A 13,086-nucleotide genomic window follows, 5' to 3' on the forward strand; every position below is an offset into this window, starting at 1 on the left:
TTTTATCGTTAATATGTATGAGTAGTTTATTAATCAAGGGGCAGAGAAGCCATGTTTGATTAGCATTTATTACATGTTAGATTAGAGAATTTTAATATCAATTTGTTGTTTATAATACATGCTTGTTTCGTATTGTTAATCTTTGATTGTTGGCCATAATCGTTGATTAATTTGTTATTCTTTTCCTAAGAGCGAAAGGTCGGGAATTGAAATGGGCAAAGCATGTTTTAGTATTTCGATCTAATTTGTGCGAGAGCTCGTTAGTAATCGATCTATGGTTGGGGAATATGCCGAGAGGAAATTGCTAATAACCTAAACAACAGTTGATTTTTACGTTCATCTAATTTGACATCGTTTCATGCAAATCTATACATGTGTAACCCCATTCCTCCTAGATCTTTTGTCATCATTGTTTACATCTTAATTTCGTTATGGCTTCTATCTTAAACAACCAAACCAATACCCAATCGTGACCGACCTTGATAGAATTCTACTCATAGCTTGTCATATTGCATCTACCGTCTCCCTGAGATCGACCCCAACTTCTCTAACTACATTTGTTTGTTAGCTAAGCCTAGGGTATCTTTGTTAGGTACGCAATAAGCCTATCAAATTTTGGCGCCGTTACCGGAAGCACGATTTTGTCGCTTTGTGATTAGTTGAATTTTATCATGTTTTTCTTTGTCTTAAGAAATACTTGATGAGTCATATTTATATACATTTATATGCCTCCCCTTAGTTACTTTTGAGACGGTTTTGTGCTATAACATGTTGTTTATATGCCGTTTATATTAGAATGTCGATACTTCTGCCTTTTGGTGTTTTAATGCAGATTGAATGCATTCATGGAACAAATGATTAATATGGAGCACCGCGGAGTCGCCAAGACGGAAAGAAGAAGTAAGAATGGCACAAGAATCAAGGAGAATGAAGAAGGGAAGAAGAGAAAGCAAGAAGAATAATAAACTGGAAACTGAGGACACTAGATCGAGAGTTCTGGCACTAGATCGAGTCGTGATGAACAGTACTCGATCGAGTGTCACAACACTAGATCAAGTGTCCAGCGTTTTTGTGCAATTTCCGCGAAACTTCTTAAAGTCGGTTTATGCTTAATATAAATAGGAAATTTGTGCCCTATTATTATTTGACGCCTTATTTACCTCAAAATCACCTAGAAAACTCTTAGATTAGTTTAGTTTAGTTTGGCCACTTTATTGCTTTCGGATCTTCGTACTCTATTTACGGTACTTGTTAATCTTTCCTCATTATTTATTAATTCAAGTTCTAGTTTTACAATTGCTTTCTTGTTCATCTTTTCCATGCTTTTAATTATACTATCTATTCAACTTGTTGTTTTACTTCTTTTTAATATGAGTAGCTAATTTATTAATCTAGGGTGAAAGGGGATCTAGGTTGTTAGAAGGGGGTTTAATTAATGAGTTAGTTGTTAAACGGCTTTTAGTTGTTCAATTGTTGTCCTGAAGCTAATTGATTAATTACTGGCCAAGATAAGGTAATTAGTCTTAAAAATTAGGATTATCACCGATCGGGGAAAATATAGGCTGCGACAATTGAATAGACCAACTTAATTATGGCGACCACATGTTAAGTTTAGATCTAAAGAGCATATAGAGTCGACCAATCATATGACCTTAAACAACTTAATTTCTCTTTTGACTAGTTAAATCAAACCCCCGGATAACTGACCTAGTAGACCCAATCCCTAGACCTTTTAATATTATTGAATTCATCTTATTTACTTTATTACAATTAGTTATAGAAATCAACAAATCAAACCTTCAAGACTAAAGAACTAGCAAATAGATTATTACCGCCTCCCTGTTGATTCAATACCTTACTTACTGCTGACTATTAGTTAGTAGTTTATTGGGTTTACTTTAATTTAGGGGACACGACTTTACCCTTGTCAACACTTTTTCCTTGAGACCGCTATTTACGATCTTCTCTAGGTTGTTGTCTTATGCCCAGGTCCCCTCGAATCGGTGAACTACTTCCCGTTGATCCCGAGCCCGAGAAAACGTTTCTTAGGAGACTACGTTTCCTCAAGGAAATTTCTGAAGCTGTATCTCTTGTAGATCTTGAAAGTGTCTGAAAATCTTACATAAAAGATCTCCAAGCGCTTGAGGAAGAAGAGGCTTCTAGTTCCCAACGAACAACCAAGAAGATGGTTTGTTTATCCGATCATTCTAAGCCCATCGCGGCAATGCTTCCTACGGGTAATGTCACTACCCAAATTGGAGCGGAAGATTTTGAGATCAAGCCGACCTTTATTAGCCTTGTGGAGAGAAAGAAATTTGGTGGAGGTCCGTTCGAAGACCCCAATATGCGCATTCAAATTTTTTGTGACTATTGCTCAATGATAAGGCAACCGGGGGTTACACAAGCTCAAATAAGGGAGATTATTGTGGATACAATAGCCTTGACAAGCCCACAATGGAGTTTACCGATTGGGATTCGTTGGCTCTAGCATTCTATCAAAAGTATTTTCCACCGGAAAAGACCCAACAATTGAGGAGCCAAATAACGGGATTCCGTCAAAATGGTAATAAAAGCTTGCATGAGGCATAGGAGAGATATAAAGAATTTCATAGACAATGCCCTCATCATGGGTTAGATATATGTTTCCTTGCCATTACATTCTACAGTGGTTGTTATGCCGAGTCTCGCCGAGTTTTGGACTCCGCTAACAATGGAAGGTCCGACCAAATTGATACAGAACTTTCTCATGCCACTATTGAATCCATGGCGGTCCATGATTCCCAATATGCCAACTCTCGTAACATCCCATTGAAGGCCAAGGAAGAGGATCCAAGTATTTTTCTTTTAAAATCTCAAGTGGCTTTTCTCCAACAAGAAGTTGACAATCGTCGAGCAAGTTTGTCGCAATCTTATGAACAAGTAAATTTTACAAGCCAAATACCTACAATGATAGTATGTAGTACCATCCAAATATGTCCTACAGGAGCACCAATGTGCTAAATCCACAACATCTAATCCCAAATGTGCCACAACAACAAAGACAAGCTCAAGTCCCTCCACTGGGTTTTCAGAATCAAGGTCAAAGACCTCCATTTCAACAAAATTTCCAACAAGGATATCAACAACCTTTCCAAACTCAACAAGCTCAAGGTCAAACATCAAGTTACCAAAAAAACAATCAAGGAATGAGTAATATTTAGGCTTTGATGATGCAAGTGGTTGAGACACAAAAGAACATGGCCACCCACATTCAAAAGAGCGATCAAGCTGGGGATCCGGCTATCAAAATGCTCGAAACCCAAATAGCTCAACTTCCTACCTCGAATGCTCAACAAGGTTGATGAATAAAGAAAGGTGGTGATGTTTCAAAGAAATTTGATAAGCCAATAGTGGTGGAAGATGTGGAGGATGCTCTTCCAAATAAATATGATCAAGTCAAAGTGCCGAAAAAGATTCAAGTGCCTTTCCCCCATAAATTGGCAAAACCTCAAAAGGAGACTCAATTTGGTATGTTCCAGAAAGAGGTATTGAAGTGGACCGTGCTTTGGTCCAAGTGATTGAACAACTCCCCCCTCCCGTGAATGTTAAAGGTGTAAGGAGCTTTTTAGGCCATACGGGGGTTTATCGCCGCTTTATTAAGGATTTTTCCAAAATTGTTAAGCCCCTTACCGGGCTCCTTTTAAAGGATGCTTCATTTGTGTTTACTAATTCTTTTCGTGAGTCATTTAACCGGATTAAGAAGGCTTTGATCTCCATACCTATAATCCAATCACCGGATTGGACCTTGCCCTTTGAATTGATGTGCGATGCAAGTGACTATGCGGTAGGTACCGTTCTTGGACGAAGGAAAGACAATGTGCTCAATGCAATCTACTATGTGAGCAAAACATTAGATGAAGCTCAAATCAACTATGCCACTACCGAGAAGGAGCTTCTAGCTATTGTCTATGCCTTAGACAATTCTTGTCTTATTTGATTGGGTCCAAAGTCATTGTCCACTCCGATCATGCCGCCTTAAAGCATCTAATTTCAAAGAAGGAGGCAAAGCCAAGGCTTATTCGATAAATCTTGCTCTGGCAAGAATTTGATCTTGAGATTCGTGACAAGAAAGGGGCTAAAAATATTATTGCCGATCACCTCTCCCATTTGAGGTTTGATGATGGAAGTATTCATATTCTAATTGATGACTCTTTTGCATATGATTCCTTGATGATGGTGGATGAAAATACACCATGGTATGCCGATATAGCCAACTATCTTATTGGTCACGGGTTACTACCAAACCTTTTATATAAACAAAGAAAGAAGTTCATGCATGATGCCAAGTTCTATCTTTAAGATGATCCTAATTTATTCAAGCATTGTTAGAAAGTTGGGATGTGAAAGGTGTGCTAGAAAGGTGTGCTAGAAAGTTGTCATTGTTCTGCTTATTGTGGTCATCATGGACCATCTAAGACCGTTGCTAAGATTCCAATCTGGGTTCTATTGGCCTACTATGTTCCAATATGCCAAGAAATTTGTGATGGCATGTGATGCTTACCAAAGAACAGGCTCTATTTCAAGAAGGCGTGATATGCCTTAAACCGGGATACCTGAAGTTGGAATTTTTGATGTGTGGGGTATCGATTACAAAGGCCCTTTTCCTTCATCAAAGGGTAATCGCTACATATTGGTCGACCTTGATTATATGTCTAAATGGGTAGAGGCAATTGCTACTCTAACTAATGATGCTCGCCATGTTATAAAATTGTTCAAAAAGATCATATTTCCTCGCTTTGGTGTTCCTAGAGCGGTGAGTAGTGATCGTGGCACATACTTTGGTGAAAAATAAGTTGATTCATTGCTTGCTAAGTATGGAGTTTTCCATAGAAGATATTTGGCCTTACATCCTCAAACAAGTGGCCAAGTCCAAGTACCGAATTGTGAAATCAAGTCCATTCTTGAGAAAGCTCTTACCATGTCAGGAAAGGATTGGAGCATGAAGCTAGATGACACCTTGTGGGCATATAGGACCACTTTTAACACACCTATTGGCACCTCACCATATAGGTTGGTGTATGGGAAAGCTCGTCATTTGCCGGTAGAGATGGAGCAAAAAGCTTTTTGGGCAACCCTGGAGCTTCATTTTGATGCTACTTTATGTGGTGATAAAAGGTTATTGCAACTTAATGAACTTGATGAATTTCATTTGTAGGTCAATGAAAGTTCCCGTCTCTATAAGGAAGAAGCGGTGGCATGATAATAAGATACTCACAAAGGACTTTGAAATCGGTGATAAAGTGCTCTTGTTCAATTCCCGAATGAAGATTTTTTCGGGAAAGCTTAGATCAAAGTGGTCCGTGTTGGAATATGTGTCCTCCGACAATAATGCGATCACAACTGTTGATCATGATGATCACATGTTTAAATCTCATTTTAAAGAATACAATTGGGAAGTAATATTTTACTGTCAACTGGTCCACACATATCGGTAATGATTGGCTGACTAGAGTTTGACATTACTGTCGTGCGACGGTGGTGATCAATTGATCCCCTTAGGTCATACCTAAAGGGTAACACTCTTAATTGATTATTTAATTGATCGTGTGACGATACGGGTTAATTAAATTACTTAAAATTGACGGACGATTTTGGAAGTAATATTTACGTATCTCATTATAATTTAATTAAATAAGATACGGTCTAAGTAATCGAATTGTTTTATTGCTTAGATGAAATTTTGTTTACGGAAACAATTGAAACAGAATGAATTGATTATTATAAATACAGAATGTTGTAATTTATGACTCGGGAACTCATTTCGGTACAAGTAATTATGAATTACTAGGTTAACTTTATAAGTGACATATTTTATTAATATGTTGATTTTTAATTGTTAAAAATACATTTTATATACCTAATGTCATGATACATGTTACTAGTGACATATTGACAAAATAATGTGTAAAGTGGATTCTCCATTTTACACCTAAATGTGCCGAAAAAAAGGAGGTTTATTAGGCTCATTTTTGTGTTAATTATTTTTAATGGAAAACACAATTATGACCCAGTCTTTTAGCCATGCAAGCCTAGTTCTTTCTTGGGAAGAATAGAGGCTCATGCATTGGTCTTTTACTCCCTCCCATACCCGGTTTTTCCACCCTCCATGCAAAGGGTTTTTGTCTTATTTTGCATATAGACTACTCTTATGAAAACAATATTCATTCATTCATTTTTCATACATCTAAAATAAGAGTTTTAGAGAGAGATAAAAATCAACCCTTTTCTTCCTCCTCTTAGCCGACTTAAGAGAACCAAAATAAATATTTTTGGGTCATTTTTATTTAAATTAATATTGTTCTAGTAATAATAATATTAATTTTGTTAAGAGTTTACCTTGGGTATTAATCCTTGGGAGGGATTCTACACTTGAATCCTTGTTCTTCCATTTTGGAGTGCTCAAGAACAAGTAAGAAGGAGATCTTACTTGTGCCCAATAATCCGAAATAATCAATGTAAGGGTTGATGATTTCTTTCTTTTATTATTGTTTGCATGCATAAGATCAATGTTTAATTTTATGACTAAATTAAATCTTCACATATATGAATATGTTAAAATATGAGATAAAGATTTCTAACAAGCGGTATCATGAGCCTTGGTTGTTTGCATGCAAATCGGTTATAGTTTTTCCGAGTTATACGATTAACTTATAAAACTTGTAAATTTGTGTTATTATGATATATCACGAAATAAATTATGCATGTTAAAGTTTCTGATCCTAAAATGTATTTAGGATATTTTGGTTAATTTATGGATTTTTATTGTTCATCTTATATAATAATGGCATTAAAAATGTGATTTTATGATTAAAATGTCATTTTCGGACTAAAATTAGCTAAACTTCGAATTTTACAGTGGTTTTTTTTTTATATATTTTCACATATATTATTTTTAGATGACCTGTAAATTTTAATAATTTTTGGAGTTCTTATGCTCGAAATATAGATTTTTCATGATAAAAATCGATTTTAAATGAAAAATAGGTTAATATGAGAAATATTTCGAATCTGGTCATATAAATTTAGTATGTTGTCACATGCAATTTTACAAGATGTGTGTAAAATTATAGGCTATAATGAAGTCTTTATGCATGATTTATGAATTTTTGATGAAAAATAGCATAAATAGTGACTTAATTAGTGAATAATTGCTAAGACATACTTCATGACCAAGGAAAAACGTCACATATTGCATTTTATTATATTTTTCAGATCTAAAATTGGAAAGTTGAAGAATATAATTTTTCTCATGTTTTTATGATTATAATTGTTAAATCCGGTAAACCGCAACATTGTTTTTCCCGATAAAATTCGAAAGTTTTTAACCTAAGTTTTTGAACATTATGAGTGTCATGGTATTTTTCCAGAATGTTCATGAGTTCAAATTTCAAATTTTGGATTTATTTCAAAATTTTTGTGATTTATTTGAAGTTTATAACATTTTATTGTAATTTTGGGTCCATTAATGAACAATTTTAAGAAATGTGAGTTAATTATAGTCAAATAGTTAGTGGAGACTAATTTTAAGTCCTAAGAGGTTAGGGTAATTAACTTGTGCATAAATATGAATTTATGTAATTTATTGTGATTTTAAAAGGTTGAATCACGCAAATCCGTAAAAACCGTTAAATATACGATATTGGCTCCTTAAAGGCGATTTAGCATAAAATTGGGCATGTTCATACATATTATAATGTTGCATTTTATTTATGATTGTCATAATTTTATTTTATGTAATTTTGAATTATATAATTTTACTTAGTATGGCCTTAGTTTTTAATTGGTATTACCCGAAATGTATGGGAATATCGATTCGGTTGTAATTTATTGTGATCTCGTATCACCGTTTTGTAATTTAATAGATTTATTTTATTTTAATTACGAATGTATAATAGGAAATTATGTAATTTGTTATGTAATTTATTTATTTCGGAGTTCCTTGAAGACGGTGTCACTCAAGAAGGCGATACATAAAGACGGTGTTACCTCGAGATACGTGCCATAACCGAAGTTCAAGGGACCAATGGAGTTGGTTTCCGAATATGTAATAGTTAATTAGATTTTCTATTTTAGGAAGGCCATATTAGGATTTATTTTATGTTTTGCATTTTATTTATATGTTGCATGCATCGCTAAATCGCCATAACTAAAACATGCATCATCTTTTAATCGAGTTTATCGACCGTGTCAATTACAATTATCGTAGTTCACCGCTTTAGTTCACTTAAAACGTGATAGATAATAAATTGACATGACCTCTCGCTAAAATAATCAATTGAGACATAACCTTACCAAATAGTAAAAACCATGAAAACCTATTTCGCGAGGGAGTGCACTCGGCCACCCCGGGGTACAAACCTTGTTACGTAGGGGAAGTGGGTGATAAATGTCTAACCACCGAATTCATATTGATGAGGGTTTCATCGGCTACCCCGTGCCCAAGTTAATATGGGTTTGGATCATGGACACATTTATTCGAAATTTGGATTGAACTCAACAAAAGTTTTTGATAAGGGTTTCATCGGCTACCCCGTGCCCTTGTCGGATGTGTTTTGGGCTATAGATAAATATTAGAGTAATTTTATCAACCGAGAGTTCTAAAAGTAGAATCGATTAAAGAGTTAGTCCACCGAGTTATATTGATAAGGGTTTCATCGGCTACCCCGTGCCCAAGTTAATATGAATTTGGATCTCGGAATCATTTATAATAGTTGGGTAGAGGTCACTATATAAATGCTCATAACTTGTTAATTTATTTACAAGTATGATTTAAAAAGACAGATGTTAATATTTCCTTTTCCTTCATACTTGTAGTTCATTACAATGAATCCATCAAACGCTACCGCACCAATAACTATTGAGTCATACCACAATGTTTTTGACGACGTTTGCTCCAACAATGATTTCGACACTACTAGAGAACTTCATTTTGGGATAGGTTCGGATGGAAACCTTAAATTCATCACTTCTACTAGACCACCTACTACTACTAGATTTCGTGTGAGCCCGTCTCAGGAAGACCGCCTCATATAATCTTTAGGATCTTTGTCTCTGGAAGATAAAGATGCCAAAACTAGTGGGAGCTCAAGCAATCAAGTTCTTGCTTCAAAGGTCAAAAAGTTCAAGAAGAAGGGAAAGAAAGTGAAAAACTTCAAGCAAGTTGATGATGAGTGCCATTATTGCTATGGCATGGGACATTGGCTTAGGAATTGTCCCGTATATTTGCGAAATATAAGGGATGGAATTATCGTTCCAAAAGGTAAAATTCCTAAGGAAATTTATGTTATTGATATAAATTATACTTCCACTAAGACATGGGTACTGGATACCGGTTGTGGTTATCACCTTTGTAATCATTTACAGGGTTTAATAGACGTGAACAGGCTTAGCAAAGGAGATTTGGATCTACGCCTTGGAAATGGAGCTCGAGTAGCGGCCGAATCCAAAGGAACTTATGTATTAGCTTTGCCTAATGGATTTGAGTTGTATTTACATAATTGTTTTTATGTGCCTACACTCTCTAAAAACATTATTTCTATCGCTATGTTAGACATGGACGGTTTTTGTTTTGTCATTAAGAACAATCGATGTACTATTTCAAGGAACGACTTGGTTATAGGCCAAGCTTCTTCCATTAATGGCATTTACATTTTAGAAACCTCAAATCCGACTAATGATATCTATAACATTCAATCAAAGAAACTCAAATCAAGTGACCCAAGTGAATCGTTCATTTGGCATTGTCGATTAGGTCACATAAACGAGAATCGCATCAAAAGATTAATTTCAAGTAATGTGATTACACCATTTTATTATCAATCATATGGTACATGCGAATATTGCCTACTTGGCAAAATGACTTGTAATCCTTTTAGTGGTAAAGGGACACGAGCAAGTGAACTATTGGGACTCATACATACCGATGTGTGTGGACCAATGAGTATCACCGCTCGTGGAAATTATGACTACTTCCTAACCTTCACCGACGACTTGAGTAGATATGGGTATATTTATTTAATGAAGCATAAAAGTGAAGCGTTTGAGAAATTCAAGGAATTTCAAAACGAAGTAGAGAACCAATTGAACAAAAAGATTAAGACACTACGATCCGATCGTGGTGGAGAATATCTTAGCCTTGAATTCGATTCACACTTGAAAGGTTGTGGTATTATATCAGAACTTTCTCCACCCGGAACGCCGCAACTCAATGGTGTTGCCGAAAGGAGAAATCGAACCCTACTTGATATAGTTCGATCCATGATGAGTCAAACCGAGTTACCGAACTCGTTTTGGGGATTTGCAATCCAAACTGCAATTCTATCTTTGAATAATAGTCCCACTAAGGCCACCGAAAAGACGCCATTTGAAATGTGGAAAGGAAGAGTTCCTAATCTATCCTACATGAAAATTTGGGGATGTGACGCTTACGTCAAGGCAAAGACCGACAATAAGCTTGCCCCAAGATCCAAAAAATGTATCTTTGTAGGTTACCCTTTGACCTCTCGAGGTTACTACTTCTACAAACCTCAAGAAAACAAAGTGTTTGTGTCTTCCGAGGCTGTCTTCTTAGAAAGTCAGTTTATTTCTAAGAGACAAAGTGGGAGAAATTTTGAACTTGATGAAGTTCAAGAGCCACAAACCGAGGTAGAGACGCAACAAGATGTTCCTTCGTTATCTAGCACGGTTGTCCCTCCTCCTCTTAGAAGAACGGGCCGAGTTATTCGCCATCCCGATCGATATGTGGGACTTATCGAAGAAGATGGAACACTCGATGTGTTGCTTATAGAAAGTGACGAGCCCGCCACCTACAAAGCCGCAATCTCTAGTCCAAATTCCTCCTTATGGCTTGAAGCCATGAAGTCCGAAATGGATTCTATGCATGAAAACCAAGTCTGGAACTTGGTAGATTTGCCTAAAGGGGCAAGACCTCTTCAATGCAAATGGATTTTCAAAATCAAGAATGGCATAGAAGGACATGATGATGTCTACAAAACTAGGCTAGTGGCAAAAGGATTTACGCAAGTCCAAGGTCTCCATTATGATGAGACCTTCGCCCCCGTAGCGATGCTAAGATCCATACGGATTTTGTTAGCGATCGCCGCATTTCACGATTATGAAATATGGTAAATGGATGTCAAAACCGCTTTTCTAAATGGGCATTTAGAAGAGGAGGTGTACATGATACAACCCGAAGGTTTTGTTGATTCTGAAAATCCTAACAAAGTGTGCAAGCTTAAGAGATCCATTTATGATCTTAAGCAAGCATATAGAAGTTGGAATCATCGATTTGATCATGTGATAAAAGAGAATGGTTTCACTCGAAGTGTTGAGGAACCATGTTTATACATGAAATTCAGTGGGAGCAATGTTGTGTTCCTAATCTTGTATGTCGATGACATGCTACTCATTGGAAATGACATTTCAATGTTGTCTTCTGTTAAGAAGTGATTAGGTAACCACTTCCAAATGAAGGATTTAGGAGAAGCACAACGCATATTAGGTATCCGGATCCATAGAGATAGATCCAAAAGGATATTGGCACTAAGTCAAGAGTCTTATGTTGATAAGATTCTTTGACGGTTCAGCATGGACAAATCTAAAAGGGGATTGGTACCTATGGTAACTGGGACAATATTTTTTTTTTTTTGAAATCTTAACTGGGACAATATTGAGCAAGTCTCAATCTCCCTCCGAACCCCAAGATGTTGAACACATGAAGATGACCCCTTATGCTTACGCTGTTGGATCAATCATGTACGCCATGATATGCACACGTCCTGATATCTCGTATGCCTTGAGCATGACGAGTAGATATCAAGGAAATCCATGTGAGAGTCACTGGATAGCCGTCAAGAACATCCTTAAGTACTTGAGAAGGACTAAGGATTCTATCTTAGTGTTTGGAGGAGACACCGAGCTCCGTGTTAATGGTTACACGGACTCAAGTTTTCAAACGGATAGAGATGACATGAAATCACAAGCTGGTTTCGTTTTCATGCTCAATGGTGGTGCCGTCTGTTTGGAGAAGCTTCCGGAAGCCGTGATCATGGATTCAACAACGGAGGCTGAGTACATTGCAGCATCACAAGCTGCCAAGGAAGCTGTATGGATCAGGCAATTCACGGAAGGTCTAAGAGTAGTACCTACCGCCAATGATCCCATCACTCTCTATTGTGATAATAGTGGGACGATCTTCCAAGCTAAAGAGCCTAAGTCTAGTAATAGATCTAGACATGTACTTAGAAAATATCATGTAATTAGAGATTTCATTGAAAGAAAGGAAATTGCGATATGTAAGGTTGGGACGGATGACAACATAGCCGATCCGCTCACCAAACCTTTATCGCAGGCCAAGCATGATGGACATGTTACGTCCATGGGACTTAAACGTGTACCAAGTTTTTGTTAGATTTTGAAATGAAATAAAAGTGTTGTTTTGTTCATGTTCATAATCACATTTGTCTTTTATCTTTTATTTATACATTGTTACATCCAAACGGGTTGTAGTGACAATTGAACCCCGTTAAAGTGAACACGGATTAACATAGTATTTTCCCATAGTCACTTGTATGAGGTGACGTCTCGAAGTGACTAGAGTGTGATGCGATTGATGGCAAGTTCAAGTGCCATACAGTCATGTGAGATGACTAGTCGATCACATAGGCAGACTGTTAGGAACACTTTGTCGGGCCTTATGACCGCTTATAGAGTTCTGGCAAATTCATATAGCCTGGTCGTGGCGAGAGCTACTATAGTATTCTAATGAGTCGATTCTTTTGACTAAAGACAGTTCGCCTATGATGGCACAGTTTCAGATTAACTTTGATTTGTGTTACTATGACCTTCGTAAATGGGGTGAAATGGGCATATTTTGGGTTATGATGGCTGTGGCTAGTCGAAGGGAATAAGTGCAATATGAATTGTCCACCCCTAGTCAGGGTTATAACAATATCTCAGGGCCACTCGAGGAGTAATGAACTGGAAATGCGTGGCCACGCTCGGAATGTATCCATGGTGGATAAATCCAGTCAATCAGTTATTCTCCAG

General features: G+C 36.7%; 1 non-coding gene across 1 annotated transcript; it reads right to left on the reverse strand.

Annotated features, from left to right (window-relative positions):
• Nucleotides 1–2,527: 2,527 nt before the first annotated feature.
• LOC141624868 (small nucleolar RNA R71) lies at nucleotides 2,528–2,633 on the reverse strand. Its single transcript, XR_012534672.1, has one exon. It is a non-coding gene; the product is annotated as a small nucleolar RNA R71 (small nucleolar RNA).
• Nucleotides 2,634–13,086: the final 10,453 nt, after the last annotated feature.

This window comes from Silene latifolia, chromosome X, assembly GCF_048544455.1.
Source record: "Silene latifolia isolate original U9 population chromosome X, ASM4854445v1, whole genome shotgun sequence".
NCBI classification, from domain to species: Eukaryota; Viridiplantae; Streptophyta; class Magnoliopsida; order Caryophyllales; family Caryophyllaceae; genus Silene; species Silene latifolia.